This window comes from Mobula birostris, chromosome 17, assembly GCF_030028105.1.
Source record: "Mobula birostris isolate sMobBir1 chromosome 17, sMobBir1.hap1, whole genome shotgun sequence".
Lineage (NCBI taxonomy): Eukaryota > Metazoa > Chordata > Chondrichthyes > Myliobatiformes > Myliobatidae > Mobula > Mobula birostris.
In genome coordinates, this window is record NC_092386.1 from 65021480 (window position 1) to 65043301 (window position 21822).

The window sequence follows — 21822 nt, forward strand, 5'->3', positions numbered from 1 at the left end:
GAATCTTACCAAAGCTACTGGAAACTGAGGAGAATGAACCATCAGATGCAGAGGATTGTGAGGCAGAAGGTAAAGGTCAGGAGAACTCTTTCGTAGAGAGATGATAACAGCAGAGGTGCAGGAAATGAGATGTGCTTTAAGGGTTCTGTCAACCAGGATACGAGGGAAGCCTTAGTTGAACGAAGATTCTTCATCGCTGTACAAATACAATGGAGACAGAAAAACTGGGAAATGGCATGTCAGAAAGCAAGGTAGCTGGCAGTAGAAGTCTACTGGATTGTGACTGACATTTCACAGTTACGAAGAGGGTGGGAGGGGGCACGCGAGAGGGTGTGAGACATATGTGGGATGGACTCCTGCTTCCACTAAGCAAATGATGTCTGCAGCTGGCAAATACGTCTCCATTCATCCTGCTGATCTCACAAACACTATTTCATTTTAATTTTTTGTCATTAATTATTTGGTTATGATTTTGACTGATATCCCAGAGACGAGCTACAACCAGTAAATAAGAACATTATTTCAAATTGAATATATCTGCACATTAATATTTTCCTCAATGTGTATCTAAAAAGCATAGCTACAGCATAATAAATTAACTATAAAATAGTATTTCAAAAAAATTTCAATGCTAAATAGCTTGTAAACAAGAAAAACAAACTACTACAGACACATTCTCAGATGAAGCCAGAAATACTATTATCTATTTCTGATAATGAATATTAACTGAACAGGAGAAAGCTAATCCACTGAAGTTATTTTATAGCCTTACAATGCCAATGTGAAACAATAAAAAAGTAGCGTTACATCTTAACTGTTTTGTCTAAATTAGAACTTGCCACTATTTCCGTTAAAAATACAAATCAGTTCAAGCAGAATATCTAAATAGATTACCTAACAATGAGAAATCATAAATTAAACAAAGCCAAGGGGTCAGGAATTCAGACAGAACAACTAGCAGTGCTGGAGTTCATTGTTGCACCACTAAAAGCTAGAAATATCTCAGCCTTTACAATGGTGATTCCGCAAACCAACTTTGCTAATGTTCTAGCTGGACTGCTAAGTGGCGAGGCCTTCAGCTGTATGAAACCCCTGCCATTACCAGTTTTTTTTCTCCCTGTCTCATTCTAGGACAGAGGGATGGTGTGGGACAGTATGGTGAGTTAATGTTATGAATTGCTATACTTGCATAATTATTTGTATGAAATAACATCCACTATGGTGGAGATATTTTGGGCAAGTAATTAATTACAGATAACATTTTACTTCAATCTTTTAAATAGCTTTATGAAATCTCACTTTTCCCTTGACGACTACTGATGACATATCAGCTTCATTCTTTTTTGGGTGCGAAGGGTTGGGTTATGAAGCCACCAAGAATTTCATGTACATTGTGTAACTAAGTGAAGTCATCAGCAAGCTCTAGTTACATGACTTTGCCGTATGATCCACCAACATCACAGAGCTAACAAGGATAGCCTATCCAAACTCAGTCAAGAGTTTGCATGCTACCAACTGCAGGCTTCCCTCCAAATAGCACATAAATTTTAAATTCAAAAATTATGACTGGTGGGAGCACCATCACCAAAAGCACTGCAGCAATTTAAGGAGGTAGTTCACCCCCACATTATAAAGTGTGTTTAAGTTGGGCAATAAAGGTTAACCTTGCCAGTCAGTGACTGTCAGATCATGAAACATGACAATGAAATTTAAAAGTGTACTTCAAATTCCACTATTTTTGACCCCAAATACAACATACAGAATAATGAATTAAAAAGGAAATTCAGAGACCTCAGCAGACACAGACATAGCTGAAAATTAATCTGTAGAGGAGGAAAATTATGAAATGATAAATACTATAGTTCGTCCAGATAACACGTTAAGCCACGCTAAAGCAGAATAAAAGTTGTTCTCTTCATGTTTGGAAAACTGACACACATAATCTAAGATTGATGCATTTTATTAAGGCATTTGACAAGATTGCCAAAGGTAGGCTCATTCAGGAAGTCAGGAGGCATAGGATCCAGGAAAACTTGACTGCGTGGATTCAGAAGTGACTTGCCCTCAGGTGGTAGTAGATGGAGCACAATCAGCTTGGAGGTCAGTGGTGTTCAATAGGGATCTGTTCTCAGTCTCCTGCTCTGGGGTGGTTATTAAATTTGCAGATGACACAAAGGTTGGTGGAGTTGTGAATAGTGTAGAAGGTTGCTGTAGAATACAATAGGATTTGGACATGATACAAGGTAGGCTGGGAAGTGCAGATGGAGTTAACTTTGGAAAAGTGAGAAGTGATTCACCTTGGAAGGTCAAGCTGTAAGGATAATACAGGATTAATGGAATGATCCTCAGCAGTCTGGATGAAAATGGATCTTGGACTGCACTCTTATACATCCTTCTAAGTTTCAGAGCATACTGATAGGGTGGTTAGGACAATATGTGATGTGTTAGCCTTCATCAGTCAGGCATCTGAGTTCAAGAGCCACGAGGTAACACTGCAACTCTCTAAAACTCTGGTTAGGCCACACTTGGAGTATTATGTTCAATTCTGGTCACCTCACTACAGAAAGCATGTGGAAGCTTTAGAGAAGATGCAAAGGAAATTTACAGGATGATGCCTGGAATAGATAGCATATCTTATAAGGAGGTCGAGCAAGCAAGGACTTTACCTCTTTGAACAGAAGGATGAGAGGTGACCCGATAGAGATGTAACCAAATGATGATAAGCATAGATCAAGTAGACAGCCAGAGACCTTTTTCCCAAGGCGGAAATGACTAGCACAAAGGGGCATAACTACAAGATGCTGGGAGAGAAGAATGTCAAGGGTGTTGATAGAGGCCAATATATTTCAGAGACTTTCAGACAGGCACATAAATGGAAGAAAAATGGATGGCCATGTGGGAGGGAAGTCAGCCGGCTGACGCTGATACCAGTACACCACCGGACTTCGAAGCGGATGGTCCCTGGCTTCAAATCCAGCCTGCTCCTTGCACGGTTTCCATCTGCGCTGGGTTGAGCATCAAGCTAACAACTCTACCTCATAAAAAAAACAGACAAATGCTAAGGAAACAGCCAAAACTGCCACCCATGTGCCACAAGGTATGAAAAGGAACAACACAAATGTGAAAGGGAAGGGTTAGATTGATATTGGGGTAGGTTAAAAGGTCAGCACAACATCATGGGGTAAGGCCTGAACTGCACTGTACATGAACTGAAATTTCTTGGAAATTGCCCATTTGATTTTAAATACCTACAATGCACAGATGTATGACAGAAATATACAATTAAAAATCTAAAATAATTTGTCATTTTGCACCTATTTGTCAACCAGAGGTAAAAGACAATATTCAGGAAAAAAAAATCAAAAGTTGCTCAATCTAAACTTGTACGCCCCAGCATAATAGGCAGTGCAGCATGTTCAATCAAACATGAAGTATTGCCTGTCTCCAACTTAAAAGACGCCTTAGCTTTACATCTCAAGAAAGTAATAATTTACCTGACTATCTCTTTTTGAACATTTGCATCTGTGTAGATGACAGTGATGTGAGTAAATATATTACAGTATTTGTAGGTTAACATGACAGAACATAATTTTACATAATGTTATGCCCATCTAATTTATCAGTTTTATAAGAGCCCTTTCATTTCTAAGAGATTAATAAAGTAAATCTTTTAAAACCATTTCTTTCATAAAATTGTAATAGTTTATCACCGAAAAGGAGTCACGAAATACTTGGTCTGCACATGCATGCTTCAGAGATATGCTGAGGCATGGGTATTAACTTCCATAAATTACAAAAATAAAGCATAAATATTATGTCTGCAAGGCTTATTTATCACATTCCACCTTGTTTCCATGTAGTTTTATGCTTTTTATCTTTAATCAAACAGGTTAGTGTTGGTGTATGGCCAAGTGGTTAAGGCGTCAGTCTAGCGATCTGAAGGTCGCTAGCTCGAGCCTCAGCTGAGGCAGCGTGTTGTGTCCTTGAGCAAGGCACTCAACCACACATTGCTCTGCGACGACACCGGTGCCAAGCTGTATCGGCCCTAGTGCCCTTCCCTTGAACAACATCGGTGGTGTGGAGAGGGGAGACTTGCATCATGGGCAACTGCCGATTTTCCATACAACCTTGCCCAGGCCTGCGCCCTGGAAACCTTCCAAGGCACAAATCCATGGTCTCACGAGACTTACGGATGTGTGTGTGTGTGTGTGTGTGTGTGTGTGTATATATAACAAAACAGTTCTTAAATGCTGATGTGGTTCAAACAAAAAATGCAATGCAAGCTACAAAGGGCTGTCAAGTGCAACTTCAAAATGATGATTATACTTTTGAAATACCAATAATTTAAGGATTCCGAATTACTAATGTTAGATGTCTAGCTATTTTAGACATTGTATATTTCAGAAACACATTAGTTCTTTCTTTAATATTTTCAACAGGTTTTATTGATAACTAAGCTCGGGAGCCAGCATGGTAAGTTTTTAGAGCAGGCCTTAACCTGTTTTCACAAACCCCACCCTCAAGATATGACAGCAGTAACTTCTAACAGTATTATTGCTGGAGGATCCATTCAAGTACAAATAACGGGTAGGTCAGCAGAAAGTATAAATGGCACACGGCCACCCAGAAAATCCAGGCAACAGATACTTAATATCATATTCATTTGCATCTGTATTGATCAAACATGTTAACTACATTAACTGAGAAAATTTTGATTCCCATCTCCTCTAATTTTCTTGTATTTATTCATGTCAGTGTGTCTCGAGTTATGGATACCCAAGTTAACCACCTCCTTAAAATGTGGAATACCACTTTCAAAGGATCTTCTCTGACCCAGTGAAATTAAATTCAACTTTTTGTTACTTTTCCTACATTTGTATTTCTTTATACTATGCAGAATCTGCACTCTCTCAATTTAGTTTGGCAAATAAAATGCAGATGGCTCTTCAATCGTTTCTTAGAGTCTAGACCAGCCATCAGTTGCAACAAGTTTTGCATACTATAACAGGCTACAAAATAAAGTAAGGCAGTATATCTTGCAACAGCACATCACTCTCCAAAGAGCTCAATGTATTCTATGTACACTTTGAACAGAAGCTCAATAAAATGACACCATCTGCCTTACAGCCTTTAATGTATCAGGATCCACGGGTATTGCTGCCAACATCAGATCTGCCTTCTTGAGGGTGAACCTGTAGAAAGCAATTGGCCTGGACAAAGTCCTCAGCCATATCCACAGATCCTGGGTGCATTCACAGACATCTTTAACTTTTCCCTACGCCAATTGCCTAGCCAACAACCTCCAGCATCCTAGCCAACCTTGATCTTGCAATCGCCCACTGCTGAAACAGGTCCATGGCAGATGCCATTTCCCTGGCCCGACCCTCATCTCTGGAACATCTGGATAACAAAGGCATTTACATCAGATGCCTAGTTATTGACTATAGCTCCATCTTCAATACCATAATTTCAAACAAACTCATCTCCTAGACCCAAAACTCAGCACACCCCCTTTTGCAATTGGATCTTTGACTTCCTGACCAACTGACCACAATCAGTACTGTTGGACAGCACCACTTCTGCCACGATTATCCTCAACACTGGCGCCCTGCAAGGACGTGTCCACATCACTTTACTCAATATACACCCACAACTTCAAAGCCAGATTCTGCTCTAACTCTATATACAAGTTTATAGATGACATCATTATAATGGGCCAGATCTCAAACAACAATGGAACAGAGTACTGAAAAGACTGAACCTAAACATGGCATCAAAACAACAACCTTTCCCTTCATGTTAGGAAATCAAAAGAGCTTGCCATTGATTTCAGGAAGAGAGTAGAGTACACACTATTATCTGTAACAATGGTGCTGAAGTGGAAATAGTTGAGAGGATCAAATTACTGGGTGTAAATATCACCAACAATTTCTTCTGTTCCAGCCATGAAAATACTATGGTCAAGAAAGCACACCAGTGTTTCTTGCTCCTCAGAGGGCTAAGGAAATTTGGTATGCCCCTTTATGACTTCCACTAACTTTTAGAGAGGCACCACAGAAAGCATTCTAGCTTTTCACAGCTTGGTATGACAACTGTTCAAAATTGCAAGAAATTGCAGTGTGTTGTAAACATAACCTAGTTTATCGTGAAGACCAGCCTGCTCGCTACTGACTTTATCTACAAATCCTAGTGCCTCAGGGAAGCACTTTACATAATCAGTGATCTCTCTTCCAAAGATACAGAAGCTTGAAAACATGTACCACCAGGATATCTTTTATCCTGATGTGATGAGACACTTGAATTATAGTCTCTCAACTAAAACTCATCATAGGCCTTGCAATTTGTCTATCTGCACTTTCTCAATCAGTTCTCCAAGACATGCGAGATGCAAACATCATCACGTTGTTCAAGAATAAGGGAGACCACAATGACTGTAACAAATACAGAGGCATATTCTTGCTCAACACCATTGGCAAGGCATTTGCCCGAGTGGTTCTGAAGCGACTGCAGACACTGGCAGAATGCGTTTACCCTGAGTCCCAGTGTGGCTTCAGTGCAGAGAAATCCACCATCGACATGATCTTCTCACTCAGTCAGGTACAGGAGAAGAGCCGGGAACAGAGACAGCTTTTGTACGTTGCCTTTATTGATCTGACCAAGGCTTTCCACCTGGTTAGCAGAAGGGGCCTCTTCGCACTCCTGAAGAAGATCGGATGCCCTTCAAAGCTGCTGAAACTCATCGCCTCTTTCCATGACTGCATGCAGGGGACAGTACAATTCGATGGATCATCCTCAGAGCCCTTCCCCATCCAAAGCGGAGTGAAGCAGGGTTGCGTCCTTGTCCCGACGCTCTTCAGGATCTTCTTCTCCCTCGTACTGTTGTATGCTTTCAGGACATCTGATGATGGAGTGTACCTACACACTAGGTCTGACAGCAAGCTCTTCAACCTTGCACGCCTCACAGCAAAGACCAAAGTGTGTCAGGTCCTGATCTGGGAGATACTCTTCGCTGATGATGCTGCCCTGATGTCACACACACAGTCTGGTCTCCAGAAGCTAGTCAGTTCCCTGGCACATGCTTGCCAAGAGTTTGGCCTCACCATCAGTCTGAAGATGACAGAAATCATGGGCCAGGACGTCAGCGAAGCCCCCAGCATCAGCGTTGACACCCTGCAAGCGGTAGATCAATTCACCTACCTAGGATCGACAGTCTCCAGCCATCTGTCCCTCGATCCGGAGTTCAACAGGCGTATAGGGAAAGCCACCGCTGCTATGGCCAAGCTGTCAAAGACAGTGTGGAAAAACAACAAGCTCACCACAGCCACCAAGATTGCAGTGAATGCAGTGTACAGAGCCTGCGTACTGAGTACTCTTCTCTACAGCAGCAAAAGTTAGACAACCTACGCGCACCAAGAGCTTCCACCTACGGTGCTTGTGTTGGATTCTGGGCACTTCTTGGAAAGACCGTGTGCCAAACAAGGACGTCCTGGACCAGGCCAGCATGCCAAGCATGTATGGCCTTCTCACACAGCAACCACTGCGCTGGCTTGGCCACGTCCGCCACATGCAGGATGACCGCATCCTCAAGGATATCCTATACAGAGAACTCGCCGCAGGATCCCGGCCCATAGGGCGCCCACTGCCGCGTTACGGGGACGTTTGTAAACGTGACCTGAAGTCTGCTGATACCAGGGTGGACACTCGGGAAGAGACGGCTGCAAATCGCTGCACCTGGCGACAGGCTGGACGTACAGGCATCACCAATGCAGAGCAAAAACAAACTCGACTGTGGTTGGACAGAAGAGAGAGAAGGAAAGCTGCGGCAGTGACTACCCAGCCGCAGCCATCAGCCTTCGTGTGCAGCAGCTGTGCCAAAGACTGCCACTCAGGAATCGGCTTATTCAGCCGCAGGCGACGCTGTTCCACACCCAACCGAGTCCTAAACCAGGCGCATCCATTGTCTACTTAGACAGACAGAGCCATTAACATTAACTTTCTCTATAACTATAACACTATACCTGTATTGTCTTTTCCCCCGCTTTTCCACAACTTCAGTGTACTTATGTATGGAATGATCTGTCTGGATGGCAAACATATGTTTTTCATAATTTTTGGGTACATTAGAAATTATGAAAAATTTATATAGACTACTGCCACACTGGTTTTTTAAGTTCTACACAAAATGTCTACTATTTAATAAGATCAGGGTCAATCTGAGCTTTGCCTCTGTCAGCTTACCTACACAATTCTCATAACAATCCATTTCCCGATAGTCAGGAAATCCACTGCAGCCTTGAACTTATCCATAAATCAGAAAGCAAATCTCAAGTATTCTACCCTAAATGCTCTGTTAAAATTTGAAGACAAGCCCTTGAAGTGCCATGGATTACATGCTGATAAATAGGATCAGCACAGATGACAAACTGATGGCAGTGTAGACTTTTGAGTTAAAGGGCTTGTTTGAAGTGCATTTATGCTGGAAAACCTGCAAGTCATCCATTCTATATTACCAGCACACATAATTTACATTTTTTTAAAACAATAAATACCAACTTACAATACTGAACACTTTCTTGGCTTATCATCTTACTAACCATCTCTTATATCATATATTCCATAGATGTGCAAACTATATTTTTGGCAAATTCATACTACCAAGACTAGATCTAAATTAATGAAGCCACGAAGGGGCAGTGGTATCCACCTCCAAGAACTACACTTTGCTTGCTCACATTTAACCACCTTCTGATCTAGTTATTTATAGTTTACACTTTTCCAAGTATGTAGAACAACATGAGCAGAACAATTAATTTAAGCCAGAACATACTTTAAATGCTTATCCAATTTGTTTGGCTACAAATGAAACTATCATGAAACATTAATTGCAGTCCAGGCAAAAAAAATGATAAAAGTAACCATGGTTACTCAAAAGGAAGTTGTAATATTTATAGTAATTAAATTAAGATTGTTTCATTACCATTTCTCCAAGCATTTTAAACTGGAAACAATGGTTATGATAGTTAAATATTCCAGGACAAAATCATTTATATGAAGTCATACCACATATCAATACAGTTTTGTTTATAGTTTGCAATTTTTACATATGCCAATGAATAACCAACGGGCAACTAATAACTGTAGAAACTGAAAGAGCAAAATCTAACTCCTTAGAAGTTTGCCTTGCACTAATACTGATTTTACTACAGACACCATCACTACTTTCAAATTGAAAAACGATATTTGAAACAATCATGAAAATATTTGTTTGCGCTCTCAACTCAAGGTTAAAAAATATTTAACATTGCTGACTAAACATATATTGTAAAACCATATGAATCACTTCACTGAAAAGATGTTTGGACTGGATATTAAAACTTCAAATATCTACAGACTAAGATCAATAGACTTACTCCAGAACACCGTAATTTTGCAGATTTTTAGTTAACTTGGACAAAATCATAAATAGGGGATATTGCCGAAACCTTCTCTCATTTTCTTTTAAATGAAGTATGACATTGCTTAATTTTATATGTAGGCATGAAACTACTTGACAGGAGTTGAAAGAGAAGATACAAACTGGATATTTCTTTTTAAGAGAATACAGACTGGAGGTTCCTAATAAGGTCTAACCTATTTTAGACAGACAAAGTGAGATTTTTTCTCAAGGGTCATGACTCTTTGGAATTCTCCCTCAAAAAAGTGGTAGAAACAGAATATTTGAATAGGTTAAAGCAGAGTTCATTCTTGATGAACAAGTGGATGACAAGTTACCAGAGGAATATAAAATAGAATTTGCAATTAAATCGGGCATGATCATATTAAACAAAAGGACAAAGGGGTAACGTGGCCTACTCTTCGTTTCTAATATATAATGTCTCCTTTTAATATAAGGGAATATCCTGAATATGTTATTAGTTTATGCTCCAGAACTACCTTTGATAAATCATGTAAAGGCAATGCCTTGAAAAAGTATTCATCCCAGAACTATTTTCACATTTTCTGTCTCATTTTCTAAATTTAAAATATATTGAAGGATTTTTTGAACCAATTCTTAAAACATTGTGCATCATGTGAAATCAAAAAGAAAAATTCCAAAACCTGTCTACAATTTTCTAAAAATTAAAAACTAAAATTTAGGCACAAAAAGCATTCATGCCCTTTGTAATTACTATGTTAACTTTCCTCAGGTGCAATATATTGTATATTACCTTACCAACTCACCCAATTTGTTGATGTAGAAAATGGAGGATCACCTGTTTTCAATGAAAACATAAGAATAAATGCTCCCTCTTTCTGTAATGTATGGTAGGCTTTCAACAGACCAAACCAAAATGAGGGCAAAAGAGTATTCAAGACAAATCAGGAAAATGATTACAGAGAAGCCCAAATTTGGGAAAGGGTACAAGAGCATCTCAAAGGCACTGAACATAACTTGGAGCTCAGTGCAGTCCACTGTGGAAAAAGCAGAAAAAATATGAAATCACAGTCACACTGCCTAGGTCAGGCTGCCCCTCCAAACTTAGTCACCGGAAAAGAAAGGCACTTGTAGAAGAGGTTACTGTGGCACCAACAGTCACTCTGAGCGAGTTGCAGAAGTCACTGGCTGCAACTGGAGATAACATTCATAGCTCCACAATCTCCAAGGCCTTGCGCAAAAGGGGTATTTATGGAAAAGTGGCAAGGAAGAAGCCCTGGCCAAAAGAAAAAGCATGTTTGCTTGTAAAAACTTTGCAAAGTGTAATTTAGAAGATACCGTAAACATGTGGAAGGTCTTGTGGTTAGATGAGACTAAACTGGAACTTTCGGCCTCAACACTAAGCAGTACATGTGGTATAAGTCCAATTCTGTGCATCAGCCTGATAACCATCCCTACTATAAAGTATGATGGAGGTAGCAGCAAGCTATGAGTATGCTTTTCAGCAGTAAGGACTGGAAACCTGGTCAGGATTGATGGGAAGATGAATGCTGCTTATACAGAGAGATCCTAGATTAAAAACCTGCTACCTCTGCAAGACAGCTTTAGCCAGGAGGTTAGTCTTTCAGCAGAACAACAACTCAAAGCAAACTGCCAGAGCAACTATGGCTTCAAATTAAGAAAACTGATGTCTTCGAGTGGCCCGGTCAAGACTCCTGACCTTAACCCAATTGAACAACTCCGACAAGACCTCAAGATTGCTGTCCAACACCACTCCCAAACTAACCGGGCACAGCTTCAGTAACTTGAAAGGAGTGTGAAAACCTTGCTCCATCATGTTGTGCAAAGATAATATAGACTTATCCAACAAAACTAGCTGTAATAGCTGCTACAGGTGGTTCAACTAAGTACTGAGCAAAGGCGAATGAATACTTTTGAACTTTTAACATTTCAGTTTGTGAATCCTTAGTTTTTCATGCTTTACAATTTTCCCTATTTTGGGGGAGAAAAGGAGTATGTGATTCAGAAATAAAAATCTCAGTTACCTTGATCAAAATCTCTGGTTGTAATACTGATTTATGTGTACAAGGGGTTGGGGGCTGAATACTTTTTCCAAGGCACTGTACATACAATCAGCATTACATTTACACAAAACTCAACCCATCAGTAATCCATTTTAGGAAACAATATTGCAACTATGGCATCCCCAAACTAAAATACCAAACTCAGCTGTTTGAAAAATTTCAAATTCCAGATACCGATAGGGCCAAAAATATTTTACAAGTCCATATGTAGATACATGGTGAATTGATTACTTATTGAGATGCATGGAAGAGCCTTTAATATGAAAGTACTCCCTATGAATTGTTCCTTTGCCTTCACAACTCAAAAGAAATTTACATTTTTCTTGGTCATTAGGTGTCAAACAAATGTAAAAAGGCTCCAAATCAGGATATTAAGAAAACAGCACATAAACTCTGTATTCTAAAACAGAATTTGAATTTTTCTCCAATTTAATCAAACCTACAGACTAGATACTATAATGAACTGTCAGCAGTTCCTCCTTAGTATTTCCTAGCATAATGGACAGCACATTAAGAAAGTCACATACAAATATGGACGTTCATGCACTGGCAATGCTTTATCATTGGTTTCACACTACACATAGCTACTTGGACCTGAGAGATGCTCTTTTCCAGATCAAACACGAGGAACTGATATTAACATATTCCCACTTTAAAAGATTCAAGTCCATTTCAGAGTTTATTTCCTCTTAAAACTTCCAATCAATAGCAACCAAAGTTAGCATTTTCCAATAGGTTGGCTAAAAGAAATAAATAAAAGACAGGTGCAATCTTATCATACAAATATGCAGTATTTACAGATGGCTCACTACAGACAACTAATTCAGGACCAGTATTTTATAAGTAAAACTTCAGTCCTCCACGGAACCAAACCCAATCAGTGATTTTATGCCCTCTCCCTGACAATATTTTGAGGCTGAGCAAGATGGTTCATATTTGATATCAACATACCTTATCTGTTTCCCACTGCTCACCTTGGTAAAATGTCCCAAGGCTCTTAGAGCATGTGATTGACAAAAAAAACAGGCTGAGAATATGCTTGAATGGAACTATTTTCCTCAGCAGCGATGAAGTCATCTACTTTTCCTGTTCCTCGTCAATACCACAGGTATATCTTCAAGAAATTTAGCATTCAAAGAGTAGGTACTTCAAATTTTTAGCCACAATATAGGATAAACTATAATAAGCTTTACAAGTACATGATTTATGAATACCCAACCAGATCTCTAGCTCTGAAAATTCGTTCATAATAATTAAAATCGCCCGTTTGTTTTCCCCGTCTCAGATCACCCAACATTTTCCTGCATTTTCATATTTAGTCTAACATCTACATTAGCATAAACAGCTGATGTTACACACTACGCACTTGTGCAAGGATTCTTCAATCCATTTAACTAAAGAGGCAGTATTTTGATTAACCTGTTCCTATAAAGCAGAAATCCTTTTTTCAGAGGGCACTGCTGCTCCAATAACCACGTTATTATGCAAAAGTATGATGAGGCTAAACTCAGGTTGGAAGAGCAACACCTCATATTCTATCTGGGTACTTTCAACCTCATGGCATCATTGATTTCTCCTAACTTCCGCTAATTTTTACACCACCCTCCTTCTCCTATCTTTTTCCATTCCCCATTCTGGCTCCCCTCCTTTTTTTTTTGCATGGTCCACTGTCCTCTCCTATTAGATTCCTCCTTCTTCAGCCCTTGCATCTATCCTCTCCCAGCTTCACGCATCATTGCCCTCCACCAAACAGCCATTGCCCCTTATCTGGTTTCACTTATCATCTTCTATCTCCTTATTCTGGCTTCCACTCCCTTCCTTTCTAGTCTGGCCAAAATGTCAACTGTTCATTCTCCCTGATAGATCCTGCCTAACTTGCTGGGTTCCTCCAGTATTTTGTCTCTTGCTCAAGAATTCCAGAATCTGCAGAACCCCGTTTATCATTGGCATTCAGTGTCAAGTACTAGGCTGACAAATTTTGGGTGGAAGGAAGTAGTTCATAAACGTTAATCAGAGATAAATACTTTCACACATGAAACCTCAGTCGTGCTTCTTCAAAATGCAGCTTACTTTAAAGCCGGCACTGAATAAAGTTGTAGTCCTGATTTAGGGTTTCAACCCAAAACATCGACAGTTTTACCTCCCACTATTACTGCTAGACCCGCTAAGTTCCTTCAGCAAATTGTTTGTTGCTTGTAGAATACTTTATTCGATACCATTTAGGTTTACATCACTACAACGCTGAATATTTGCAATCAAGATTAACGTGTAAGTGGCATCTTTTACGAAAAATAAAACTAAAATATGAAGAACAGAAAATAATTATTTCCCCCCTCTATTTTTTTTTAAACACTCACCCTAATAACACCTACAAAACATTGTCAAAAGCAGCGGCAGAGCAAATAGGCAGATTGCGTGAAATTATGCATCCAAGCAGAAAATGATCTGAATTCAATGTTTCCATCGGGATATGGTGGGTGTGCAACTGATACAATACACCGCAGACACAAGTACAGTAAATGGGAACCTCGCAACTGCCGATTGCAGGGATTCCATCGTCGTTTCAGTTCGCATTATAAAAAATAAAGAAACAGAATGGATGGGACGCAAAGGTAGTCACTCCCCGTTGACTCATCCGGGACAGCTCTCGGTGTACAGTAGGCAGACCTAGGGACTGGTCCCGGTTCCTCCCTCCCCGTTGCCCCACACATCCACCGGGAGCCGCTGCGGATTCTTTTGTCTGCGCCTCCATAGTGTCGGCTTTGGGGGGTCGGCGCGGAGCTCTCACCCCAGCCCCACTGACCGGGAACCGGAGCCCTTAGTAACTTTTTCAAATCAGAAAGCTCGCAAACAAAAGGACCGGTGGGCCACCGCCGCCGCGTATAATTCCAACACAAGAAGGGGCCGTCGGCACCCCTGCGTATGGCCATAGTGTGAAGGAGGAGGTACTTTAGCACAGGCCCGGGCCTGCTTCAGAGTAAACTAGTTTTATTATTATTATTATTCATGAAACAGCTTGGCAGAATCATGCAAGTCCTTTAGCACCGAATGAAGCGAGGAGATAGGTCAAATGCGTGAAGTTGGTTACATTTGTCCATTCTGTCACGGTTATCCGTACCTATTGTGGACAAGTTACTGGCGCCCGTCTCCTCGCCTGGTCCCGCATCGTGCTCGAGCCCGGCCGACCCGACCCGACGCGATCCGCTCCGCTCTCCCCGCCGCCACCGCCTCCCCCTACACACCAAGGGACAATGGGCTGGCCCGGGGGCGGGCCCATTCTGGGTGACGTCACGCGAATACGATCCTGCCCCCTGCCTCAGCAGGTCGAAGACTCGGAGTTCATTTACTATCAGAATACTGTATGTATGCAATAGACAGCCCTGAGATTCGTCCTCCCCACAGACAGCTAAGAAACATTATGGAACTTGTTCAAAGAAAACATCAAACACTCAACACACACAAAAAAAGAACAAATCGAGCAAAAGGCAAAAAACACAGAACATAAAACATCACAGAGTCATTGAAACAGTTTAGGAATGTTCAGTTCAATTTAGTGTTGTGTCCTTCATTGACTGCATGCCGCACAGCCAGTCCACTCCGATCAAAATCTCACAAAATAACAATCTGAGAAAGGAATAACCAGAAAATACATAACATGAGCTACGGAGTCCAATCCACAAACCCTGTTGTTTAAATCATGCCCAATTAACAAGACTCTGGCAGAATCGAGCGGGGGGGGGGGGGGAGAAGAGAGAACTGGTCAAACACAGGCACCTGACTCCAGCAGCAATGAGTCAGAGGGAGAGGGAAACCAATCAAATGCAGGTAGGTGGCACTCAACACCCACTCGCCTTCTGCTCTTGTCCTCGATGATTTCAATCGTGTTCCATGCTTTAACCGGAGAGAAATGGAGTTGATCACGGGCTCGCTTGCACTAGTCTCTAGGCCGCACCCTCCGCTCAAAACCTCACCAAACTTCCTCGGAGACAGATCTCTCAATCGGCCCGAAAACACAGCAAAATGTGAATCACAGGTTCCAACAGTGTGGTAGAATCATATTTGAAAGTAGAAGTAGATTCATGAACTGTCTGAAAGATATCGCAATTGGTCACATAGTTCAATGGCACCATCTATTTCCTATCACACAGATTTTTACGCCCAATTCTTTTTTTTAAAAAAAAAGGAGAAACGGTTAGCAAGGATGTCTGGCGAGAATAACCATGGCTTTCAAGTTTAAGACAAATAGCAGCGATATTTGCACAGCCACAATTTAGTTTGGAATTCCAGGTAAAGCTAACAAAAATTCTGTAGATGCTGGAAACCTGAAATAAAAAGGGAAGAAGGTAGAAATACTGCACAAGTCAAACAGCAACCAGGCAACAACATCAGGCTGATATTTCATCATAACTAGGCAAAGTTAGAAATCAAAAATACCAAGAAACCACAGGAATGTTAGATAATGACACAAACGACGGTGATGTTAGCTGGTGAAGGCACGATACCTTTCAAACCTTACTAGCCTATCTTTTTGTTACTTTCTCCCTTTTAAACTTACAAAGCCCGGTGTCATAATGGTCATTGTGATGCGTCTAGTGTGGTAGTGCAGTGGGTAGTGCTTGTCGCTCTCACTGTCAGCTTTCACCACTGGCTAGCAGTCTTGCGAAAAGGAGAGCTGAATGTGTAAGCCTCTCCCAGCCAGTACATAGCCTCTCCAATGGCAAGCCCCACGTAGTGCCTCCTTGCTGGCGACACACAGAAAGTGAACTCCTTTCAGACTCGGGCTGAACTACAGGATGGGCACACCCATGGGGAAATAGCCCTACTGTCTTGTGGGCAGCCTCAGGAGAGACAAAGGCTACAGGAATAAACCCAGACTAATTCTGGAGTGCAGCCCCTAAGGTGGCTGGACGTCATTGAACATCCTTCCGGCAGCTCCTGCAGCCAAGCCGGTACCAAGAGTATTGCTTCTTAAGTTTTCCTTTGGACTACACTGGTGAGGCCGAGAGGGGGATCTTGACGACCGGGCATCTCAGGATCTCCATTCCTTCCACCGAGGCTTGTGATGATCATCACCCCCCCCCCCCAAATTGTCCTCTGAGACAGATGTTTGCCAACCACTAATCAAGCCCTCAACTACATCATTCAAGTATGTGCACAGGCAGATGGCATCTCTCATCTACACTTTTTTATTCCTCAGAAGTATTTTAGTTTTACTTATTTTATTTAGAAACATGGTGTGGAAAAGGCCATTCAAGCCCAACGAGCCACGCCACCCAGCAACACACTGACCTAACCCTAGCCCAGGGGTTCCCAACCTTATTTATGCCACAGACCAGACCCCTACCATTAACTGAGGGATCTGTGGACCCAGGTTGGGAACCGAGCCAAACCACAGGCAATTTACAATGACCAATTAACCTTCTAACCAGTACGTCTTTGTACTGTGCGAGGAATTTGGAGCACCCAGAGGAAGGAATATACAAGTTTGCTTACAGAGGACACAGGAAATAAAGAGTGACCCATAATATCAAGTAAATACAAGTCATTATTCACACTCACCATACCAAGCAACGCATTAAATTGCTGTACAGATGATGGGTTGCAACCCAAAATGTTCACTATTCATTTTGTTTGTTGCTCCATTCCATTACAATATGTGAAGACCACTAACGTTTCCTCCTTAAACAATACACCCAGGAAGGATTTGAGGCTGTTCCAGGGGGATCAGCCTCTGTGTCCAGTAACAGCAGTACTCTAGACTGCAGCTCTTCACCACGGTCTTTGCACATCCTGTAACATTATGCAGCTACAGAGAAAGAACTTTTAAACAAAAAACTCTTGTCAAACACACAATCCACATTTACTTGTGATAGAGTGAGCTAACAAGGCAAGAGACAAACTGGAAATGTCACCTCTTAACTCCTTATAAAGCAGCCATAAGATTTATGCAGAGACCACCACCAACTTTATCAACCATTTGTTCACTACTTAAATATACCCATACAGGTATTCTGTTGGATATGCTGAACACCAACCTATTGGATCAGATCTTTATTTTACCTTTTTTCGTCTTAGAGACCGTTGTAAAATTGCACAAGAAAAATATCTTCTACCCCCACCCATCTCCCAATTCCTTAGCATGAGCTGCTATAGTGTTTTTTTTAAAAAAGGTATGTTTGCAGATAATGCAATGTATTCAGCAGGATATAGATTTTGAGTAACCATTTTTTGGTGCAGACTCAGTTCAATTTTATATAAAAAGATTTGTTTTATATTACTTATCATTTCTAGAAACATTAATAATTGAACTATCTGGGGATCTGGGAATGCGCTGAAGAACCTCAGAGCAGAATGACACTGGGATAAAGTGTTCATTTCGGTTTTTAAATAAAGACACAGAGTTTAAGAGCACTGTGAGAAGACCCAGAAATACTCAGACAAGCTCTGGGATCATGAGAATTTCTATTTTAAGAATACAGAACTGCAGAGTTCCCTAGCAGCATAACACATTCATCAACGTATTGTGAAGGTATTCAAATCATGAAATTTAATATGAACTGTGACCTTTGCCAAAGTAGTCAGACAATCTCTGTGGGATGGTGAAAGTAAACCTTTAAATTTTACAATCTGAAAAACCACTTAATTCTCAGTAAATGATAATTGCATGACTTAAGAGATCAAAATCGACCTCTTGTCTGCACCGAGAGCAGAGATTTTATTATGCTTTTTCTTGTCTATTTGGTCCTCTGGCAAGTCAGGATTAACATTAAAAAAAACAAAGATTCACTTTTCATGAAATATAGTAATATACAAGAACATATTCAAAGAAACAGGAAGAAGATCAATCCCTTGAACATGCTCTGACATTAAAATAGATCATGGCTGATCCATTCTTGACCTTAATAGCACCTCCAACTCTTTTCCATACTCGACTCCTTTGCAGTTCTAGTGGCTATTAACTGTTTGAATATATACAAAGATTCCACATCAGAAACTGCGACTACACACACCTCCCCCCGCCCCACTGTACTAGGTAACACGTCAAGGGAAATTATCCTCTTGGCATCCATAATGTTAATCAGAATCATATTCTTCAGTGAGATAGAGAAGCTGTCTCTCTATATGACCTAATTCTATAATTTTCCCATTTCTTTTGATTCTCCCAGCATTCATTTCAACTTCCTCCAGATTCTTCCAATTACCTGCATTAGTGATCATTTGCAGAACACAGCTAACCTACGAATCCGCCCTAGTGCACAGGATTGTTAAAAGCTGTAAAGTCAGCTAGCTCCATCATGGTTGCTAGTCTCTCCAGCGAAGAGCACACCTTCAAAATGTGATGCCTCAAAAGGCTATATCCATCATCAAGGGCCCCCATAACCCGGGACGTGCCCTCTTCTCATTTCACCATTGAGGAGGTGGTACACAAGTCTGAAGACGCACACTCAACATTTCAGGAACAGTTTCTTCCCTTCTGCCATCAGATTTCTGAATGCACAATGAATTCATGAACACTATCTCACTATTCTCCCTCTTTTGGCACTAGTTATTTAATTTTTATATATAATTCTTAATGTAATTTAGTTTTTTTTATTTTGTATTGCAATGTACTGCTACCAGATGCTGAAAATCCAGATACACTATATTCACCCTGTTGATTCCATCCTTAATAAAACACAAGCAAATTTGTAAATCATCATTTTTACTTTCTGAAACTATTTTGGTTTCCTCGATTGTGTTACAACTTTCTAACACTGGTTCCCTTTTCCTTCCAATGAAGTTGCAATGAGAGCATTGGCTGTATTTTTTTCAGTGCTTCGAGACGCGTGCTGTAGGTACTTAAGGTCTCAGAAGCACGGTGGAGGGTAGGGGTTACTGCTACCCGGTAAACAATGAATTTTGGACCCAGTCTGATGTCTTTATCCTCAGAAATCATTTTCCTCAATCAAACAAAGGCTGTGCTGGCGATGGAGCTGATATGCCAAGAGATGAAGTAGGCTATATTTTCCCAGTGTCACAGCATGAAGCACTATTATCAAAGGTGAGGAATGGTGCAGCACTGGCACGTTGCTCAGTAATGCTTGGAGTTCTGTTGGGAGCACTCCACACTAGATTTAATTGCAGCTTTGTGTAAGCAGAAATAAAAGCCAAATACCAGAAGCAAGAGAAGAATGAATGCTGTTATCTGAAGAAATGTGATTTGAGTAAAACTCAAATTCAAGGAAAATCACCTGATTGGAGACAATCCTAGCACAAAGCAAGGTTGTAACTGTGACAGGCCAGTCTTGCCCTAGGGCTCTATTCTTAGCCCAAATATCAACTGCTCTTCTATTAGTAATCTTTCCTATACAAGGTAAGAATTGATAGAATATTTACTGATGGTTCTAAGATGTTTAACTTTATTTGCAACATCTTGGATAATGAAGCAGAAGTTAGTTGCATATATCAGGATTAGCAAGATCAGTGATAATCATGGTGCCATTGCATGACTATCTCCAGAAAGGGTTGAATCACCTTCCATCAATATTCAATGGCAGTACTATTGTCAAATCATCCAACATCATCGACTTGTAGATGACAATTGATCAGAAACTTAACTGGTCCAGCTACTGAAACACCAGGGTATGTCAAAGGCTGACTATTTCACCGATTAAAGTTTCCATTGTTTGATGATTAAAGCAACAAGGGAGATTGAAACATTGAGGTGAATGTGGGCTTACCTGCCTTTTGATAGCTGGGGCAGGGGAGAAAAATAAATAAATCGCTCTGCTATTGGGGAGGAGAGACTATCTTGTGATTGCTGGGGGATTGCTCTGCCATCAGTGAGGGGAAAGGCTACCAGTGCCCCTGGAGAAGGTTACCCAGGGTTTTCTGCATTTTGGATATGGACTTGGACTATAGACTTTTTCAGTTTTATGGGTTTTTTTTAAATATTGTGTTTTTCACCCGATCTTTCTTGTTTTTTGTGTGCAGGGGAGGGGATTTGGGGGTCAATGTGCCTGTCCCGATTTTTTTTTTGTTTTTGTGCAGGGAGGAATGATTTGGGGAGGTTGATGATCGCACTGCTGTTCTTTTCTTTCATGGATTGTGGCTATCTGAACATGAAGCATTTTAGAGTTGTATACTTTGATAATAAATGAACCTTTGAGCTTTTTCCCCCTATTGGTATCCTCATTCCTGATGAATTCACTTATTTGATTTCTGGGACAGTAGATTCGTCATACAAGAAGTAGTTAAGGTATCCAGGCCTGCACTCTAGACAGAGATTGACAGACAGATAGACTATTAAGCAACCAAGAGATATAGGATTTGTTCAGGAAGGTGATACTGAGATAAAAAATCATTCATGATCTTTCTCAAGTCTCCTTAAAGCTTTTCACCCCAACATAATCACAGACATCCCACCTCTCCCAGAAGTTCTGGGAGTCTCCTGCATATTAATAGTGGCTCCCTGATGCCCGCAAATTATATACAATGTCCCGGAAATTGATTTTTTTGAGAGTGAGCGTGAGAGAACGCGCAAGAAAGAGTGAGAGAGCGAGCGCAAGAGCAAGAAAGCAAGCGAGACAGCCAGCGCGAGTGAGAGAGTGAGAGAGCACGAGAGTGACAGCAAGAGCAAGAAAGCAAGCACGAGTGACAGCAACCACGAGAGAGAGCACGAGAGCGAGCAAGAGCAAGAATGCAAGCGCGAGTGACAGCAACCACGAGAGAGAGCACGAGAGCGAGCAAGAAAGCAAGCGCGAGAGAGCGAGCACGAGCGAGAGAGCAAGAGTGAGAGTGTTCCAAAAAAAAGAAAATATGAAACGTACGTCACCCCAGACTACACTAAAGTGTACCTCTGCCTAATAGGGGTCAAAAATAATGACAGTGTTGCCCACTGCACTGTTTGCAACAGTGACCTTTCTATTGCCCATGGTGGGTTAAGACTGTAAAAGACACGTTGAGTTGAGTTTAACAGGTGTCATTCGTTCATTAGCATAGCTAACGGCCAGCTGCTAAGAAGCTACCCTATTGCCACCTCTCCCGGAAGTCTCCCGCAGATTGATGGTGCTACCTCCCTGAAATGAGTTTTTGCAGGGTGGGATGTCTGTAATCAGGATGTGATGGAATGTGGCCTTGTGCACTGGCACAACTCAACAAGGCTTCTTAGCCAGTGCCCCAAAACTGGTACCTCCATCTCCCAGAGGCACAGAGGCAGCAGGTAGATGAAAGAAAACTGAACTCGAGGTCACAGAGCAATATCAGTCACATTTATCACACGTGGTAAATGAGACCTAAACAACATTGCACATTACCTGTGAATGACCTTCATATTTAAAAAAC

At 41.1% G+C, this 21822-nt stretch overlaps 1 protein-coding gene across 5 annotated transcripts in view; it reads right to left on the minus strand.

The window, feature by feature from the left end:
* The window catches only part of LOC140211727 (E3 ubiquitin-protein ligase RNF38), a 134741-nt gene that overhangs the window by 83203 nt on the left and 29716 nt on the right, over positions 1 to 21822 (minus strand). The window contains exon 1 of one of the 5 annotated variants that reach the window (XM_072281832.1): positions 14618 to 14725. The exons of the other annotated variants lie outside the window; for them this stretch is intronic. The gene's annotated coding sequence lies outside the window, so the exon portion shown is untranslated. Of the gene's footprint in view, positions 1 to 14617; positions 14726 to 21822 lie in introns of those variants that run through there. 5 annotated transcript variants of the gene reach the window in all.